Source organism: Coffea arabica, chromosome 2c (assembly GCF_036785885.1).
Source record: "Coffea arabica cultivar ET-39 chromosome 2c, Coffea Arabica ET-39 HiFi, whole genome shotgun sequence".
Classification (NCBI taxonomy): domain Eukaryota; kingdom Viridiplantae; phylum Streptophyta; class Magnoliopsida; order Gentianales; family Rubiaceae; genus Coffea; species Coffea arabica.
The window spans coordinates 44,333,911-44,353,827 of record NC_092312.1 but is presented as its reverse complement, the minus strand read 5'-3'; the positions used below and the strand labels follow the sequence as shown (position 1 = coordinate 44,353,827).

At 36.1% G+C, this 19,917-nt stretch overlaps 2 non-coding genes across 2 annotated transcripts; both read left to right on the top strand.

The window, feature by feature from the left end:
* The first annotated feature begins 14,145 nt into the window (after window positions 1-14,145).
* On the top strand, window positions 14,146-14,219 carry TRNAP-UGG (transfer RNA proline (anticodon UGG)). The gene has a single exon. It is a non-coding gene; the product is annotated as a tRNA-Pro (tRNA).
* Window positions 14,220-14,378: 159 nt separating this feature from the next.
* TRNAW-CCA (transfer RNA tryptophan (anticodon CCA)) lies at window positions 14,379-14,452 on the top strand. Its single transcript has one exon. It is a non-coding gene; the product is annotated as a tRNA-Trp (tRNA).
* Window positions 14,453-19,917: the final 5,465 nt, after the last annotated feature.

The following is a 19,917-nucleotide window of genomic DNA, read 5'->3' as shown; positions in this document are numbered from 1 at the left end:
ATACTACACTCGTCCGAAACCTCAGTAATTTCATTAAACTCCAGGTAACCATAAAGAATGAACACGTTCGAGCGGGGTAACACAAGTACCTGATTAAACACTTATATATATATATAAATACATGATTGCAAATTTACAAATCAAAAGGGAGTTGTTGGATCGAAATACATTCAAGGTTTCTATCTATTGAGGAGCTATACAAAAGAATATATATCTAGCTCAACTCATGCTTCCAAACATCATTGTTCCCAAAAGATTTTCCTGTAAGGAAAACAAGGATAACAAAACGGGGTGAGCTATAAACTCAATGAGGTACCAAAAATAATAACAGTCAAGGACCAAGGAACTTCATGCTCAATTAATCACATAGGTATACCAAATAAGGAAATATGTAAACAACTTAGATAGAAAGGATACAGATGGCTCTCAGGAGCCAATTTCTCGTTGCAGTACTTGATCCGACTACGTTGACCCTCCGTCAACTTTCAACTAAAGAAAACCAGTCCAGTAGATCACCGCTTTAACGCCGAATCCCGTTCACCATTCATACCTCCTTACCGGCCCCGTACGCCAAATAGAAACAGGAATGGTAATACTCAAGTATACCGGAATCAAGAGTCTCAATACTCAAAGATTCAATAAAAACAGGCACCCACGGATTGTCAATTTTCTCGACCAAGCCCTTGCATGGCTCGATTTAATTAAGTCCCCATGAGGTTGAGCTCAGATTTAATAGGATGATCAAGTTTAACAGGACGATCGTGGACACACTTCCAAACGATCGAATAACAAGTGCAAGTAACAAATTCAAGTACATAACAAGTACAAGTAACAGATTCCAGTTTGTTCAGTACAGGCAAGAGAACGAGTGTGATAAAATACACCCTCGTCTCATACAAAATAAATGGTCAGGAAAAATATTCAAGTAGCAAGTTGCAAGTACAGAAAACCAGTTTAACAATAACTCAGGGGAGTGGTACACTCACCTGATTAAACAAGGATAATTTCAAAAGTTTTCCTTCCCAAGTGTGGCTTCACTCGTCGTTACCTCCTAGAACAATCAAGGCAAACACTTAAGACTCGACTCCAAGACCAAGTATGGAATTCGCAAGTGAGACTCGGTTACGAGCCGTATGCCTAGTCAAAAGAACCATTAATGCAAAGCAAAGAGGTGACTTCGGAGTGAAAAGGTAACAATTAGTCTTAAAAGCATGAACAACCTCAAAGCCCTTCCTACAATGACTGACCAACTCCAAATTTGAAGTAGATAAAGAAAGCAAGATCAATACTAGGAAAACAGAATTTTTTTTTCCAGTTCCGTGCGACCTTATATGAAAAATCATATCTCAAGTTTTGTAAGTCCAAATTTAATAAAAGTTATACCGTTGAAAAATACATTAAAAGGGCTATAACTTTCCAGAAAACACTATTGTAAGATTCAGAACATAAGTCAGTCGAATTCAAGTCGCAAGTTGCTGCTTTATCCAGTGGAGGACAGAACAGGTACAAGATTTCAGTCAACTTTGAAAAATCACCATAAATTGGACAAATAGAAACAGGATCAAAAATTCTCACGATTTATAGCCCTATGAATCTAGTTTAAAACGCAACAAACGGAACTCAATTCCGACATTTCTACATCAAGATATAGCAAATCTCCCGAGACTGCACCGAAGCTCCTACAAACATTTGGACAGCACTTCCCCTTGTCTCTCTTTACTTTTCCAGCCATCAAGGCTTCTTTTTTTTTCCTCAATCACTCCCAAAGGCACACACAAAATAAGTTCATTAGATAGCCATTCAGTAAGCTCCAAGTAGTACAATTCAAGCTAGGAAAAAGTCCGGAAATGAAAGTTAACCTCAAAACCAGAAAAATAGTTTTTGACATAATTTTACGGTAATGGCACCAAAGGCACTACGATTATCGGATGAAGGTGAAAGACCCACCGTTTCGAAGCTAAGAAACAGGGCTAGAATATTGAAGAAGGTCACTCAACCCAGTTTCGAGTGTAAACAGGTCAAAAATGCAAGATACTACACTAGAACCGCAAAAACAGATTCACAAACCACATTCTGCTGCAAATAGAATAACTCAGCCTACTTAAGTCCAAATACAGAAATTCCAAAGCCATCCGAAAGCTTAGAAATAGGGCTACATTTCATCAGAAGACCTTAACAACCAATTCCGAAGCAATTCCAGCCAAAACAACCAATTACTGTCGCAATTCTTACATTCGGGTAAAACCAGGACAGCAAGGGTAATTTCCACTTTTCTCATTCTACGCTACTCCGATTGACCTAAAATTTTGTAGAAACCTCTAAAATATCATTCCCTACAACTTTTATGTTTTAAGCCAAGGCCAATTCGGCCTCTAAATAGGAGCTATAAAACCGGGCAGAATGTTCCCAATAAAACCTCAACTTTCTAAAATTTCTTCCAAATCAGAAATTGGTTGCAATTAACCACTTTTTCCACCTTCTAGAGTCATCATATACCATTTCCAATCATCATAGATAGCCACACAATCATGTTCATATTAAAATAGAAAAATCCCCAAAAATTATAAAAGTTCATCAATTCAACCACAACTCAAAATATAATCCATAAAATGGCATCTCATACTACCACTAAGCATGATTTAAGCATCAATAAAGGGAGGAGAGTAGTTCTTCACAACTCACCTTAGAAACAAGAGAGAGAGAGCAATAAGTCCTCTTAGCTTTCCAAATAACTCCACACAACACCTCACTATCACTCCCTTAAGTGGTTTTATGACGCACAAACAAGATTGGAAGGTTGAGTGAGTTGATTGAAGCAAGATTGAAGCCAAAAACTTGAAGAGTTTTCTTTCTTTTGTTGCTCAAGGAGCTCGGCCAAGATGAAGAGCAAAATGGTGAAATTTTTGGTTAATTTTGTGATTTATTTGGTCAAATAGAAAAGGTGAATAGTGGTCTTATGTAAGAAGCAATCCTATGGTGACACTTGTCACCTCATTTAATGACTTGCCTAACTTTTGTCTCTCTTATACCAATCCACTAAGTATCCTCTACTTATCTCTTAACACCCGGTAAATTAATTCCAGTATCCAAAACTTAATCTAATTGGCCGAATTTTTCCGAACTTTTCGCCCTAGTGGGTCCCACATCCGGTATACACTCTTAATTTCTCAAAACCTATTTGATACTAGAAAAATCATCCAAAAACTATATCTGCTCATAAAAATTGTCTAGAAAATTTTCCTAATAAAGAAAATGCATAAAAGGCGTGCAATTAAATAAAGTAACGCCTAGAAATTAAGAAAATTTACGGGCTCTCACATTCAAGTCAAATTAAAAGAGAAATTTTCTCACTTAATCACTGAAATAATATTCAAGGAGAACTCAAAAGTTCCATTTTCGAATCAAGTTGCGACAAGAACTTTCGATTTCAGAAAAGGAGTACAACGCTTAATTTTTGGCACGAAAATCGAGAAAGGAAAAAATATTTTCATATTTTAAAACTCCTAATCCTATGCCCTAGTTTTAAGATATAGGTGAACGTTCATATTTTTTAAACTTATGAAGTCAAAATCCATCAATAACGTCACTTATTTCATGGTAAATATTGGAGCTAAAAGCTCCATATTTCCAATATGAACGTAGTGAAATTCCTCAAAAATTACTCTAGCTAAAATGCTCAATTTATTGTTCATTTTCACTAAAACAGAGGGTATAATACTAGGAGGTAAACAATCTTATTTCGGAACCAAAGAAAACAAACTAGTTTTGCTTGAAGTTTGGTCAACTTCCAAACAATCAAGTTTTTCGATCCAAGCCAAGAAAAATCTCATGTGCTCAGTGAAACCCATTTCCCAAGTATGAAATAGGGTGCAAATAATCAAAAGGTTAGGCTTGAAACCCAGAAAATTTTCCCAAGCCACTTTTGAACTTTTGTCACTTTATAAGGAGAATTTCAGTTTTTGTAATGTTCTTTGAAAAATCACAACTTGAGTTTCATAAGTCCAAAATACACAAATCTTATACCGTTGGAAAATAAACTCAATGAACTAAAACTCTATAGAAGACACTTCTACCAGATTCAAATCAGAAACAAGTCAAATTTTAGTTCCAAATTCCTGCTACAGTAAAAACAAGGCAAAACAGTCTTGAATTTTAGTGAAATTTGAAAATTTATCAAAATTCATAGGAATCGAACTAGCCTATGACATTTATACCACTGAAATAACATTAAGTCTAGTTTCAAATGCAACAAACGGAACTCAATTTCGATTTTTCTACACCACGATACAACCTTTTTTCGAAAGTTGGTTTTTGAAACCTGAAACATGCAAATTCCGGCAAACCTACTTGTGAAACCTTTCTCCTTTCTTTTCATTCAAAGCCAGCTTAATTGCTCCGATCAAGGTGCATCTAAGGCCATCGTTTTAGCAAGATTTTAGTTCAACAAGAGGCTTCAAAAACTGAAATTTTCTGCTCAACTTTCGGCCATGAGTATGGCCTCAAAACCAGAATTTTTTTTGAGCTCTAAGTTGGAGCTAAATTGGGGCTTTTAAAACCAAAAATTTTAGTACATGGTTGGAGTTAAAATGAAGCTCTAAAACCTGAAATTTTGTCCTCGAAGTCTCGGCCAACAGTAGGCTATAAAACCTGAAATTTTAGCTATCATTTTCAACCAAAATAATGGCTCAAAAACTGAAAGTTTTCAGCTTTAACTCTCGGCCAAAGAGGCTTCACCAAAAACCAGTTTTTGGCTAAGATTTTAAGCTACAAAGAAGGTCACTAAAACCATAAATTTTTAGCACTATTTTCATCCAAAGAGAGGGGGCTCAAACTGAAATTTTTAGCCTCAATATTCGGTCAAATAGTGGCCTTGAAAAACTAAAATTTCTCTTGCATTTTTCGGTCAACAAGGAAGGTGCCAATACTAGAATAAGGGTTGGTATCTTGATTGCACTTGAGGTAAATTGTTATGGCAAAGGTCAAAGAGTGGGGAATTCTAGTCTTGAACCTGAGAGTGAACCGATCGAGAAGAGTGAACATGTTTGGCTAGGGTTTCTATAGATGATAGCTAGACTGTCATGTGTGTTTGAGAAACTAGCATTATAGATCTCTTTTCCTTTCCTTATGTTTGGGTGAAACTTTTGATGTATGAAGTATGTTTTAGGGTTTTGTTATGTACATAAGTGATAATGGTACCCCTTGTGTTAAGACCCTAGAATAGGAATAAGTGGCATAGTATCTTGAGGTATTACCATACCTGTGTTCTACTTTCTCGTCTATCTCATTTGAGAATATCTAAGTTTAATTTCTCATGGTTGGATTGGGAGTGAATGAACTTAAAAGTCATATGGCTAGAGTTTCCAATTTTGATTAGTTACTTATTTCAACCCTTTGAATTGCTTGGTAGGCTATCACTTGAGTTTAAGCGAATCAGTGAGATGACAAATTTGGGTGAAATGCATAAGGAAATAGAGATTCTTGGAAATGAACTAGAATTTCAATAGAGATTAGCTGATCACTAGGAAGAACGTTGGAAACAAGAATATTTGGAGAAAATTGAGCTGATGTACAAGAGCATAGAATTGAAAAATAAATACGAAAGGATACCGAAAGAGGTGCGGAATAAGTTTGAATTGGTGCATTCGTCGAGTCAAGTTGCATCTCCAGACAATCCTAGTAATCAAGATAAAAAAAGGTGAAGGAAGTTTTCGTGATACTAAAGGGAAATGTAAAGAGATTAGTGAAGATAAACTTGCTATGAAGGATAAAGAGAGAAAGAAAAGAAAGAATGGATACTTCAAGAAGAGATGCTTAGCTGCTAAGTGTGAAACATGTAGCAAAATTCATACGGGATTATGTTATTTGAAAATTGGTGCATGTTTTGGATGTAACCAACTTGGACATCGAGTGAGGAACTGCCCAAGACAATTGAATTTCGCGATGATGAAGCAGCTGTAATAGTCAAAGTTAGCAATTAGTGATGTTTTGCCTAAAATAGTTGTAATTATTGGACTATGTATAGTGAAAGTTTTATGCAGTAAGTTATCTCTCTGTTAGAAACAATGGACTTGATACCTGATGTTTTAATTAGTGATATTAAATGTTGGTGGTTGGGCAGCATTGAATCCTTATTCATGAATGAATTACTATAATTTAGTCTTGAATTTAAGTGAGAAATCTTCATTTGTGGTTCGAAAGGAAGAAATTTTGATTAGAGGGGGTGATTCGGATCTAGTGGTACAATTTTGTCATCTTTTTTCACCCGCACAGGGTAAGCTAGCCAGGTCGGGTAATAGACTTCCTTCACAATTCTTTTTTCTAGGAGTTTGATCACCTCTTGTTTAATCACCTCGTTTCATTCCGGCGCAAAATTTCATCTCTTTTGCTTCATTGATCGAACACCAAGATCTACGTTTAACTTGTGAACCATCAGTTTATTTAGAATTCTGGGCATATCTTCTGAACTTCCGGCGAAGATTTCGGCATATTTCTTTAACAGTGATTCCAAGGCTTCTCTATTCAGTTTGATCAAACATGACCTGATTTTTGTTACCCTATTCGGATTTCCTTCACTTAGAGGAAACTCTTCCAGCCCTTCATCTATTTCCAACCTCTTCTCATGCTCCACTAGCTCTAGGGATTCTAAACTGATAGTTTGCACCACCAACTTTTCTTTTCCTTTTAGAGTCGTAATATAGTAAGCTCGAGCTACTTCTGGATCTCTCAACACCTTGGCTACCCTCTCCGACATGAAAAACTTCATGCTCAGGTGCAAGGTGGAGCAGACCGCTCATACTGCATTTAGCGTTGCCGCCCTAAAATCATATTGTATGTGGACATCTCTTTTACCACCACAAAGTTTACCATGACAGTTCAACATTTGGGCATCATTCCCACTGATACCATGAGAGTTATCATCCCCTCAGGTTTTGACCGGTGGTCCCGCGAATCCAACGAGAGGAGTTCGGACAGGGATCAACGACTTTTCTTCTAATTGCAAGTTGTGAGGACCCGTAATTTTCTTAATTTCTAGGTTTTAATTTCTTTTAATTACATGTTTTTCCACCTTTTCTTTATTCGAAAAATTGTGCAAATAAATTTTATGAGTAAATATAGTTTTTAAATGATTTTTCTAGTATCGAATAGTTTTTGAGAAATTAAGAGTATATATCGGACGTGGGACCCGCTAGTGCAGAATTCGGAAAAATTCGGCCAGTTCGGTTGAGTTTTGGATACTGAGTTTAATTTACCGGGTGTTATGAGATATTTAGAGGTTGCCAAGTGGATAGGTGTGAGAGAGACAAAAAGTTAGGTATCCAATTAATGAAAGTGACATGTGTCACTTAGAGATTCATTCTTACCTTTTGACCTTTTGACCACTATTCATGCCTTTACCATTTAAACCAAAAATTGACCAAAATTATCCCCAAATTGAAGCTTCTTGGCCGGCCACCATTCAAGAAAGAAAGAAAAGAAAATCTCTCCAAAGCTTTGCTCCAAATTTGCTCAATCTTCAATTCCAACCGGTTAATCTTACATTTGTTCCATAAAAACCTTCAAGTGAGTGCTAGTGAGGTGATTTGTGGAGTTGTTTGGAAGGCTAAAGGGATTAGTTGCTCTCTCTCTAGTGTTGCCAAGGTGAGTTGTGAAGAACCACTTTCCTTCCTCTAATGATGCTTAATTTGTGATTAGTGGTAGTATAAGGTGCAATATTATGGATTACATCTTGATTTGTAGTTGAATTAGTGAAGTTTTCTATTTATTGGTGATTTTTCTGTTTTAATATGAACATAATTGTGTGGCTATCTATGGTGATTGGAAATGGTATGTAATGACTCTAGGAGGTGGAAAAAGTGATTAATTGCAACCAATTTCTGTTTGGAAGAAAAATTGACAAGTTAGGGTTTTTGTGAAGAACATTCTGCCCGGTTTTGTAGCTCCCAGTTAGAGGCCGAATTGGCCTTAGCTTAAAACATAAAAGTTGTAGGGAATGACATTTTAGAGGTTCCTGTAAAATTTCAGGTCAATCGGAGTAGTGTAGATAGAGAAATATCGAAATTACCCTTGCTGTCCTGGTTTTATCCGAATGTAAGAATTGCATCTGTAATTGGTTGTTTTGGCTGGAATTGCTTTGGAATTGGTTGTTGAGGTCTTCTGATGAAATGTATCCCTGTTTCTAAGCTTTCGAGTGGCTTTGGAATTTCTGGATTTGGATTTGTGTAGGCTGAGTTATGATGTTTACACCAGAATACGTTTTGTGAATCTGTTTTTCCGGTTCTGGTGTAATATCTTGCATTTTTGACCTTGTTACACTCGAAACTGGACAGAGTTGCCTTCTGGAACATTGTAGCCCTATCTCTTAGCTTCGAAACGGTGGGACTTGTACCTTCATCCGATAATCGTAGTGCCTTTGGTGCCATTACCGCAAAATGAGGTCAAAAACTGTTTTTTCAGGGCTAAAGCTAATTCCATTTCCGGATTTTTCTAGTTTCCTCTAATGCTTGTATATGCTTATGGAACCCTATTTCGGTAGTATTTGGCATTGGTTTATGACTTGTAATCGAGTCTTATTGTGCTTATTGGAATATTTTAGGGCTTGACTTTCCTTTCCTGTCATTTTCCTCGTTAAATTTTGTACTTGAATGACTTTAAACCTAGTGAACGGCTTTTGGAAATGAGATTATTCTATATGAGATGTTGGGACTGATTTGAGGAAAATAACGAAGCCATTAGTGGCTGGGAAAATAGGTAAACACAAAGGGCATGCTGCCCAAAATTTTAGGGTTATGTGATTTCCTTCAATAGAATTGATCTTAGTACAAATGAAGGGTTTTAGGGGTTGTTTATAACCCTAGGACCAACTGTTATTTTTTTACTCTGTATTAGTACTTAACCTGGGAAAGCATACGATATCTAGTCGAGCTTTACTTATGCATTCCATTTACTCGATTTTGGATGTGAAACCTTCAATTGGTTTACTTTGATGATTTTAGGATTTCTTGGCGATTAAAGCCAATCTGAAGTGAAAACTTTTGAAGTGTCTGTATTTGAACTGATGAGTGTACCACTCCCCTTAATTGCTGTTTAACTTGATTTTTGGCCTGCCATCTATGAGTTAAATGACTGCACTATCTATTTATTTTGTTTGAGACGAGGGTGTACTTTATCACACTCGTTCTCTTGTCTATTCATATGCCAATTTTGGTGCGAATCTGAATTTGTATCTGTATCTGTCATCTGTATCTGTTCGGACGTCGTTTGGAACTTGTATCCAACGACCTTTCTGTGACCTCTGAGCTCAACCCCTGTGGCTAGTTATTCGAGTCGGGCCGGCAAGAGTTTGGTCGATTAGATAACGAACCACGGTAGTCTGTTTTGGGATCTTTGGGTATGGAGACCCTTGATTCCGGGTATACTCGAGTATTACCACTTCTGCACTGTTCGATGTGCGGGCCCGGTAGGGGTATGTTTGGTGGATGGAATTGGTGTAAAGTGGGGTCTACGGACATGTTGGTTCTATTTACGTTGATGAAGAGTCAACGGGTTCGGATCAAGTACTGCAAATGGAAATCTGGCTCCTGAGAGCCATCTGTATCCTTTAAAGTGTGATGTTCGTTCATTTCTTTTACTTGATATGGATATGTGACCTATAAATGTTTTCTCATGATTTCTACTGTTCATAGTTTTGGTATCTCATTGAGCTTCTAGCTCACCCCGTCCCGTTATCCTTGTTTTCTTTACAGGAAATCGTCTTTTGGACCAATGATCATTTTGAAGAACGAATTGAGCTTGTATAACTACTAGTTTGCATAGCTCCTTGAAAGTTGGAAACCTTAAATGTATTTGAATACAATGGTTCCTTTTGGTTTGTAAACTTATTACTATGTATATATTAAAGTGTTTCCTCATGTTGATGTGAAATTTGTATTTGGGAATGTACATTCTCTCATGTCACATAATGATTGCTAGTACCTGGTTGGATGATGACATGGCAGCGGCCCGTCCAATTCGATTTGATTCGTGAAGTTTTCTTCCGGTTTTGATGAAGTTACGAATGAGTCCCGGCGAGAGCTGGGCAGGTGGTCCGCCGAACCCTTTGGTTCGCCCTAGGGTAAGGTGGGGCTGTCACACAAGTTCTTAAACGTTTTATAATACAACATATTGGTAGCACTGCCATTGTCTATATATACCGTCTTTACCTTGTAATTGCAAGATACTACCTTTATGACAATGGTTTCATGATTATTTGAGGCGAGGAGCATTGCATCATCAGGGCCATACACAATCTCCTTGTAGATTTTTAGCCCCTTACTCGAGTTATCTCCGTTTGAAGGGGCGGTTGTCCTCCCCCCCGATGGGTTCTCCCGCTATAATATTGATCATCCTTGTGAGGTTTCTTTTGTCTGGTTCGGGAGTTTGGTCATTTTGGCTTTGGAACCAATCTTGCAGATAGTTCTTATTCTCCTGTTTATACTCCTTTCTCCCTTGGGCAGTTCGGTCACTTCGTATGAACTGTCTCTAGTGTCCTTGCCTTATTAACTCTTCCATATCCTTCTTGAGATCCTGACAATCTTTCGTGTCATGTCCCACATCCCTGTGATAGGCACAATACAAATGATTTCTTTTACCTTTATTTTTGGACAGCCTCTTCGGGGTCCGGGATAGACCCTTGGCCTCCATAATAGCCAGTATCTTCGACAACTGATCAAAAATGCTTCTCTAAAATTGGTTTCCCTGTGTATCGGCTAGATTAGCATTTCTCTTTCTTTTGTCGTCCCTCTGCTTCTCCTGTTTGCTCTTTAGGCGATTGGCCTCCTCTGCATTGGCCTTCTTATGTGCCCTATCTAACATTTCCTGAACAGACTTGGGAGGTTTCTCCACAAATTCTGTGTACAGCTTTTGTAGTCGCAACCCATTAATAAAGGCTGCCATGACCACTTTATCGTCCCTGATCTCGTACTTAGAGAGACTTGTTGTTAAATCGTACCATGTACTTTCATAACGATTATTCGAGTCGTTGCCGAACTGCCACCAAATGAGCAGTATTCTTAGAGAATGCCCGTGATAAAATGAACTGAGCAATAAAAAACTAAGCTAGCTGCCCAAAAGACCAAATTGATGTGACGACCCCACCTCTCCCTAGGACGTACCCCAAAGGTTAGCGGACAGCCTGCATAACTCTCGTCAAGACTCATTCACTAAACAGGAAACTCCAAAATTCACTAAGTATTAACTCCAAAACTAACTCCAAAATAGGCAGGAAACTCCCCAATAAATATTACAAACCATCCAACTTTCCAAAATATCCATACTTATGTGCACAACTAAACAGATCGAAATATAAGTAGTTCAATCAATTCACTAAGTATAAATACGATGGCAATTACTTAAAATGGGGACTACAACTTTCGAACTCACTATTCTTTGGATACCAAATGAATAACACTAAAATTTTTCAATATAACATTTACATGCTACAAATCGTACAAAATATATAAATCAAAGTACAAGTCAAAAGATAAGAACTTGAACAACTAGTGCCATAATACAGGACTAACCAAATACAAGTTTAAGATTTCCTATTCCAAACTAGTACTATTCTTGTCTCTCTCATCCCCGCACCCTGTTAAGAAAAAACAAATAAAGGGATGAGTTAGAAGCCCCGTGAGGTTCCAAGAAAACATGCAGTCAAATTGACTAGATATCAATCACATATATCGAAATCTTTTAACTAAGATTGTAAACAATTACAGACAGAGTCATTAATAGTTTACATATTCAAATAAGCAATTTAACACCAGTAACAAAAGGATACGGTACTGATACGACGGCTTCCGCCAGATTCTAGGTAGAGCACTCAGGATTCAAACGTTGATACAATTGATACGGTGCTCCTGCCAAATTTCAAGTGTAGCACTTAGTCCCATACAGTGTTTCACTTGCAGCCAATTCCACAATAGCATTTTCCAAACTCATTGACACTCCGTCAACGTTTGAAATATAGTAACAAGTCCAGTTGATTACCACCTTACTTTGACGCCTCCACTTCTCCTAAGAGCGAACCCGAGGATATCGGCGAGACGCCTGCCTAGCTCGCGCCATGACTCGATACTCTAAAACTAGAAAATAGATTCATGCCAAAAGAAAGTTTGGTTTAAACGATTACATCTTCAAAAGTTGCATAAACTAGTATATCAAGGCATACATACCACGAGCACCAGAAAGTAAATCCTAGAAAAGCTGGTAACTACAACCACCATGACAACTATATACATCTTACTCGTCAAGTTATAACAAGTACAAGTTCAACTCGTCTATAATCAAAACACTAAACACCTTCCCAAGTGATCCCCGCGTCGACCCCCTGCTAAGGAAAACAAATAGAATGGGGTAAGCTATATGCTTAGTGAATAACCAGAGGTAAAAATGTAAACTCACATAATTGAACAAGTAAATCAGGATATTTCACATCAATAACAGAAAAGTAACATCACAATGGTAGGATACGGGTGGCTCTAAAACCAATTCAATTCCCCGAGCTTGAACGCCTGTTAACACTCCGTCAACTAAAATACTCATGGTCCGTAGACTCCACTTAACTTTCTCCGTTCACCTTATCAACCCCCGCTAGCCAATCAACATCACACAGCAGCTCAAACGAAACAAAATAACTTAACTTTCGTCAAAACTTTAACAAAAAACTAAATCCCAAGTTTAGCATGGAACTATCTTTGACTAAGCCCCGGCTGGCTCGAATAATTCGTCTCCCTTTGGAACTGGGCTGGAACCAAGACCTGAGATATCCGATCTCTCAATAGATGGTATCTCTCAACAAAGTACTTACCCCAAACAGCACACAGCAAATGGGGTTCAATTCAAGTCATGTAATCACCCCCATCAGCACACAGCAAAAGGGTGATACTCAAGTCATGTAATCACCCTCATCAGCACACAGCAAAAAGGTGATACTCAACATAAAGCATGTATTCTCACATAGGAAATCAAAACAAAGGATGGGCTTAGGTCGAGTGAGATAAAGTACACCCTCGCCTAAGTACCCATTTAACATATACAAAGCACTTTAACAATTCCACAACAATAACAATCCAATTACTCACTTGATAAAGTTTGGCACGAAAAATGATACAATTCACTGCGGTTGACCGTCACCGTCAAAAGTCTCACAGTCTGTATTGACAGATTCTATACACACATAAGTGAAACGGCCATACAATAACAATTTATAACTTAAACGAGCGAATACGGTCGAAAACGGTAAAAAATGACATTAAGGCCAAAAGAAAGTCAAAATTGGCCGAAACGGCTGGAATGGAAACAAAATAACAAAGTAATCCTAAATGGTCCAAAATGGCAAAAACGGTTGAGAAATGCACGTGCCCGTGCGCGGAAATGAAAATGGTACAAAATGGGTTACACGATTTTTTACCATAACTAGAGCTGTGGTTATCGAATCAAAATGTACTAGGTAGTGTCTCGAAACTTAAACAAAAGGTTACAACTTCCATGAAGACACCTCGACCCAGTTTTTTAGTGTATTCAAGTCACATTTGTAAAATACAGAACTAGAACTCCAAAGGTTAGGTTAGTTCTCTAGTGAAACTTTGGCGGCATGTCCCTTGTGTTTACCTATTTTCCAGCCATTTATGGCTTCAATATTTTCCTCAAACAGTCCCAAAGTCACACATAAAATAACCTCATTTTAATAGCCGTTCAATAGGCTCAAAGTCATACAAATACAAAATTAAACTAGGTATATGTCCGGAAATGAAATTGTTTATTTATTGTAATACAGATAATGCATATATGATCAGAGGCATATGTAGTTAAGGACCGGTTATAATTGTACACATAGTCTTTAAGTTAAATTGAGTTATACAATAATCTGGGAAATAAGATTTTACCCTTTCTTAGAATCTTAAATTAAAACCAAAAAAACCTCTTACCAAGCATTTCCGAAAAATACTCATTTATTTTTATTATATATAATAAATATTATTATGTTAAACATATCTTAAATGAGACCAAAAAGACGAAATGGGCAGAAAATTGTGTAGATCAATCGACGAAATAATGATGTGGAAAACAAAACAGTAATTTTATACAATGAGACTGTAGAATAATGGAAGGGATGTGGCGCAGCTTGGTAGCGCGTTTGTTTTGGGTACAAAATGTCACGGGTTCAAATCCTGTCATTCCTACCTATTACTGCTCCTTTGAGCAGTAACGAGGGATCGACTGAGATCGATTCGAATTGGATATAATCTTTCATTTTTGTGTTTATGATACTATCCATACAAAAAGTATTGGGGTTATAAAAAAATCCTTTTCTTTACAGCCTTATCTGTTCGGATAAAAAAGCGCTCTTAGTTTAGTTCGGTAGAATGTGGGTCTCCAAAACCCGATGTCGTAGGTTCAAATCCTACAGAGCGTGGTTTTTTTATTCTTAGATCTGAACTAGATTCAGTAACAACTTGGACATCAATTAGGAATTTGACCCCCTATGGATTAAATAAAAGGAAAAGAGGAGGTCAATCAAAAAAAGATATATTAATTAATCAAAGGTCCAACTGATCACCACGCCTGTATTGTAAATATGCAGTTACGAATAATCCAGCCAAAGTAATAGGAATTAGACCTAACATGATTCCAAATAGAAAAACTTCAATCATTTCAATTTATTTGAAAATAAAAAGAAGTAATATCTATACCTAAATATTAATCCGAATTGACATGAATCTCACTGATTGGGAATTGACAATTGAGGCAGTAAGTGTAACTATAGAATGTGCAAAATTGGTTTCTTTTTATGAATCGTTCATTTCAAATATTAATTTTAAATAAGTCGTATTTTGTTCAAACCAATAAATAGAGCTGAGGTTATAGTTAAAGCTGCTAGTAGAAAACCAAAATAACTTGTTATAGTAAGCATGAAGGGGCTAAATGAAATTTGTTTTTTATACATATGTTTATAAAACACTTACCTAAGTTTCAATTTTTGCTAATAGGATACACAAAAATATCAATTGAAAGAATAAGTTCAATTGAAAATTTGTTATTCATCTATCATTATATACGGCGCTAATAAAGATAAAGTATAAAGTAAGAGGTATATAAAATCAATTTATCGTCTGTAACATCTACCTATTCTGCGATTTCAACCAACCCACTCATTGAGTAACTCTTAGGTAAACTAATAAAAAGAACCGGCTCATGTAACTTCATTCAAAAATGAAACTATGTTTGAATTATTATGGAATAAAATTCGAAAATAGTTTCATTTTTTATCATTTCTTCTATTTTTAAATTTATCGAATCTATTCTTGATTTTAGAGCAAAGAATAAGCATATAAACTAAACCTTTTTACTTTGCTTTAAGTTTAACTCATTAGATTTGGTAATAGGTTCATTCACATAATATCTTGAACAACTGAGAATAAAAATGTTATTACCGAATCACTCAAAAAAAGATTTTTTTGATTCAACTAAGTTTTAAAACTAATCATTTTTCTTTTTTTTTTTTTATAAGTTCCACATTTTATCTTTCCATATTCTAAAGCATCATCCTTGTAACTAAATCCTTCGACTTTGCTCAAATATAAGAAAGCATTACAATTCTTTCTCTAAAATAAAAAATTCCTTCAACAACTACGAAAAAGGAATTTTTAGATCTCACATCTACTTACAAAAAAAATAAAGTGTGGGAATATAATAATCTCTTTCATTGGAAGAATTTTCTATTGAATGAGGCATCATTTTACATCAACTAAAGAAAAAGTAAAGCAAAAACAAAAAAGAAATTATTTAACACTTCCTTTCGATACTGATTAAAATTGCGTTGCTGTGTCAGAAGAAGGATAGTTATACTGATTCGGTATACTTTAAAGACGCCTTCAGTACAATATTGACGATCTCACAAAAAAATTTCAGTGAATTGACATTTACTGATCTCATTTTTTACGGAATCGATCCCCTTTGACTGTACAAGAATATGTGGAGCTCGGCATATCTGGAAGCACAGGAGAACGTTCTTTTGCTGATATTATTACCAGTATTCGATACTGGGTCATTCATAGCATTACAATACCTTCCCTATTCATTGCTGGTTGGCTATTCGTCAGCACCGGTTTAGCTTATGATGTGTTTGGAAGCCCTCGGCCAAACGAGTATTTCACAGAAAGCCGGCAGGGAATTCCATTAATAACTGGCCGTTTTGATCCTTTGGAACAACTTGATGAATTTAGTAGATCTTTTTAGGAGGCCCTAATGACTATAGATCGAACCTATCCAATTTTTACAGTACGATGGTTGGCTGTTCACGGCCTAGCTGTACCTACCGTCTTTTTTTTAGGATCAATTTCAGCAATGCAGTTCATCCAACGATAAAACTACATCCGAATTATAGAGCTATGACACAATCAAACCCGAACGAACAAAATGTTGAATTCAATCGTACCAGTCTATACTGGGGGTTATTACTCATTTTTGTACTTGCTGTTTTATTTTCCAATTATTTCTTCAATTAAGAAAAGGAAAGAGAATAAATAATCATTATAGGCATTCTCTTAACGCATTCGGAAGGATCTCATCTCATAATTATCCATGACTGTTTATGTCTCTAGCACGAACACTTGATGAAATGTGGAGGGAAGTGGGTTAAATGGCCGATACTACTGGAAGAATTCCTCTTTGGATAGTAGGTACTGTAACTAGTATTCTTGTGATCGGTTTAATAGGTGTTTTCTTTTATGGTTCATATTCCAGATTGGGTTCATCCCTATAGTAATCGAATGAATTAAGTTGTAGACATGAAAGTGTAAGAACTTGGCGGGATTCCCTTCTTTCTTTGGCTGATTCGAAGGGGGAGGACCCGTTGAGTTCTTAAGAATCATACTTTTTTTCGTCTAAATGACAAAATAGATTTCCCTTTCTACTGTTTCAAAAACTTCATTTCTTTTTTTTTTTCTGATGATGTTTTTGAAAAATGAATTTCATTAAGTGATTCAGAACACTCGCCCCTTGACAGTATCTATCGGTACTTTCATTTCAAAGTTAGAAGAAAGAAGGAATCACTCAATTTCTTGGATGATAGAATATATATTTTTGTAGATTAGATATTTGCAAATACTTTCTATACTAATAGAACTTTATTCTATTTATTTTAATATCTCATCCAATTTGAAAATTTTTATAAAAAGTTCTATTTAATCAATAAAACCCCTCTTGTTTTTTTATTTATACATCTGGAAAAATTGAAAGTAAGACTAGAAATCTTTAAAGAACAGGATCAAGAATCGTTACTCTTTTGACACAAAAAAGGGTTTAGAAAATTCCCTTTCTTGTGTCGAAGACTAGGAAGACGAATAATCTCTTCTAGAAGAGATTGTTTGTTTCCCATATATCCCTTCTATTACCCGATTACTTCTGTCAGGTATCTAATCCAATTGGATTCTATTTAGAATCTAAAACTATTGATCCATTTTATAACATTGAAATCGGGCAATAGTAACATAGCCCCATCGCCCCAATTTGACTAAAAAAATAAAGAAATAGGGTGAAAGTCAAATAGGATTCTTCAAAATTTACATACTATGACTAGCAATGCGGTAAAAGAAATTCCCAGCATCTCGTAGAAAAAGTATAAACAAGCAACCGCAAGTCTAGAAATTCATTTCGGCCAATTGAACCTTCTCGAACTGTTTCTTTTTAAGAACCAAAATGATTTGTGCGAAAATAACAGATGCCAAGAAGAACAAAAGGCCTTGGACACGTAATGGATCTTGAAGTACTATTTTTGCATCTCCTTGACCAAATCCGCCCACATTGGGGTTACTCGTTAATGGTTAATCCAATTTGATGTATTCGCCCTCTGAAACAAGAAGTTCTGGTCCTGGGGGGATAATATCAACCACTTGACGTCCATCCGTATCTGTTATGGTTATTTCATATCCCCCTTTTTCTTTTCGTATAATTTTGCTTACTATACCTGCTCCTGTAGCATTATAAACTGTATTGTTACTCTTGCTCCTGTCGAGATAAATCTGATCACTTCCCCTGTTCCCGCCTACGTATATAGGATATTTTAAGAAGTGAACATCCTTCTTAGTAGTGGGGTCGGGGGAAAGAATAGGAAAGGTTATTTCGCTATATTTCTGACCGGGGATAGGTCCTATGACAAGAATATTTTTTTATTAGGGCGATAGCTCTGAAAAGACAAATTGCCTATCTTTTCTTTAATCTCGGGAGAAATACGATCGGGGGGAGCTAATTCAAACCCCTCCGGTAAAATAAGAACAGCCCCTACATTCAAACCACCCTTTTTACCATTAGCAAGAACTTGTTTTAGTTGCTTATCATAAGGAATTCGAACAACTGCTTCAAATACAGTATCAGGAAGTACCGCCTGTGGAACCTCAATATCTACGGGCTTATTAGCTAAATGGCAATTGGCACATACAATACGCCCAGTTGCTTCGCGTGGATTTTCATAACCCTGTTGTGCGAAAATGGGATATGCATTTGAAACGGCTATTCGAGTTATGATATATATCATGAGAGATACAGAAATAGATCGAGTAATCTGTTCCTTTATCCAAGAAAAAATATTTCTAGTTTCCATGGTCCAATCGTTGATCCCAAAATTTCTACAATAGACAATAAGTGGGGGTAAGTCGCTAGCATAGTTCCCTATCCACGATTCTGCTAGTTACTGGAATAAATTTAATGGAATAATATTTTACTGGAATATAATTATAGGATGAATCCCCCAGATGGGTCTAAATAGAAAGCGTAAGTAGGACTTGCAATGTTTTGTTTATGTACAACTACAAAGTAACAAAGGTTCTGGTTGGATTAGATTAATATCAGTGGATCTTTTATCAGTCATTCATTGAATGATAAATAACTACATGTGAAGGAGATACACGATTTAAATAACGGAAAATCCAATATTTAAAAATTGTATCAAGAATGACTGGAAAAGTGGAAACAAGACCAAATATAATTTGATCATTATGAACAAATCCAAGATCTTTGTAGACAGAGCCAACCATTAGTTCCCAACCATGAGGTGAATGGAATCCAATACATAAATCCGTTAATAAAAGAATAGAAAAAGCTTTGACTGTGTCGCTTAATTTATATAGGAATTTCTGGGTCCAAGAGTTAAGAATAACAAGTTCTTCATTACCCAAAATAGAAAAACCTCTTAGAATAACAACACAGATTATATTTGTCGAGAAGTGCAAAATCGTATGGATCCGACCCTCGTTGTATATGTTGATTAATTGGATCGCTTCTTTTTGGATTCCTATACGAAATTTTTGTAGATGTGTCTCCGAGTATTCCTCGATCAATTCGTCTAAGACGAGGAGTTCCTCTAATTCTATGAATTTTTCTAGAATACTCTTTTCTTGAATATCATTCAAAAAAATTTCGGATTGCCCAGCATTCCACCAATTATTAACCCAAGATTCCAGACTTTTATTAAATGAGAGAGAAAGCCACCAGGGCAAAAATACTATAGATACAAGATATAAAAGGGGAGTGAATGCTTTCTTTTTTGTCATTTTTCATCTGTGAATTGTTAATCAACCCACCTCATTCATCGACTCTATGCAATCTAATATTTCTTTCACACATGAGTTCTATACAAAGTATGAAACCTATAAATCTATTTTCTTTGCGGTTATTGAATCTAGAAAGAATAGAGAAATCAATTAAGAATCCACTTTGAATGAAGAAATATTAAAAAATAACCTTTCCCGATATCTCAATCGGTCAACAAAACAAGTGTCTTTTTTCGATGAATGATCGAAAGAACCACTTTAATTTAAGTAATGAATATTAGTTAAATTTTGAGACGAAAGAACTCCTTTTCTCTCAATATCAAAATATCCA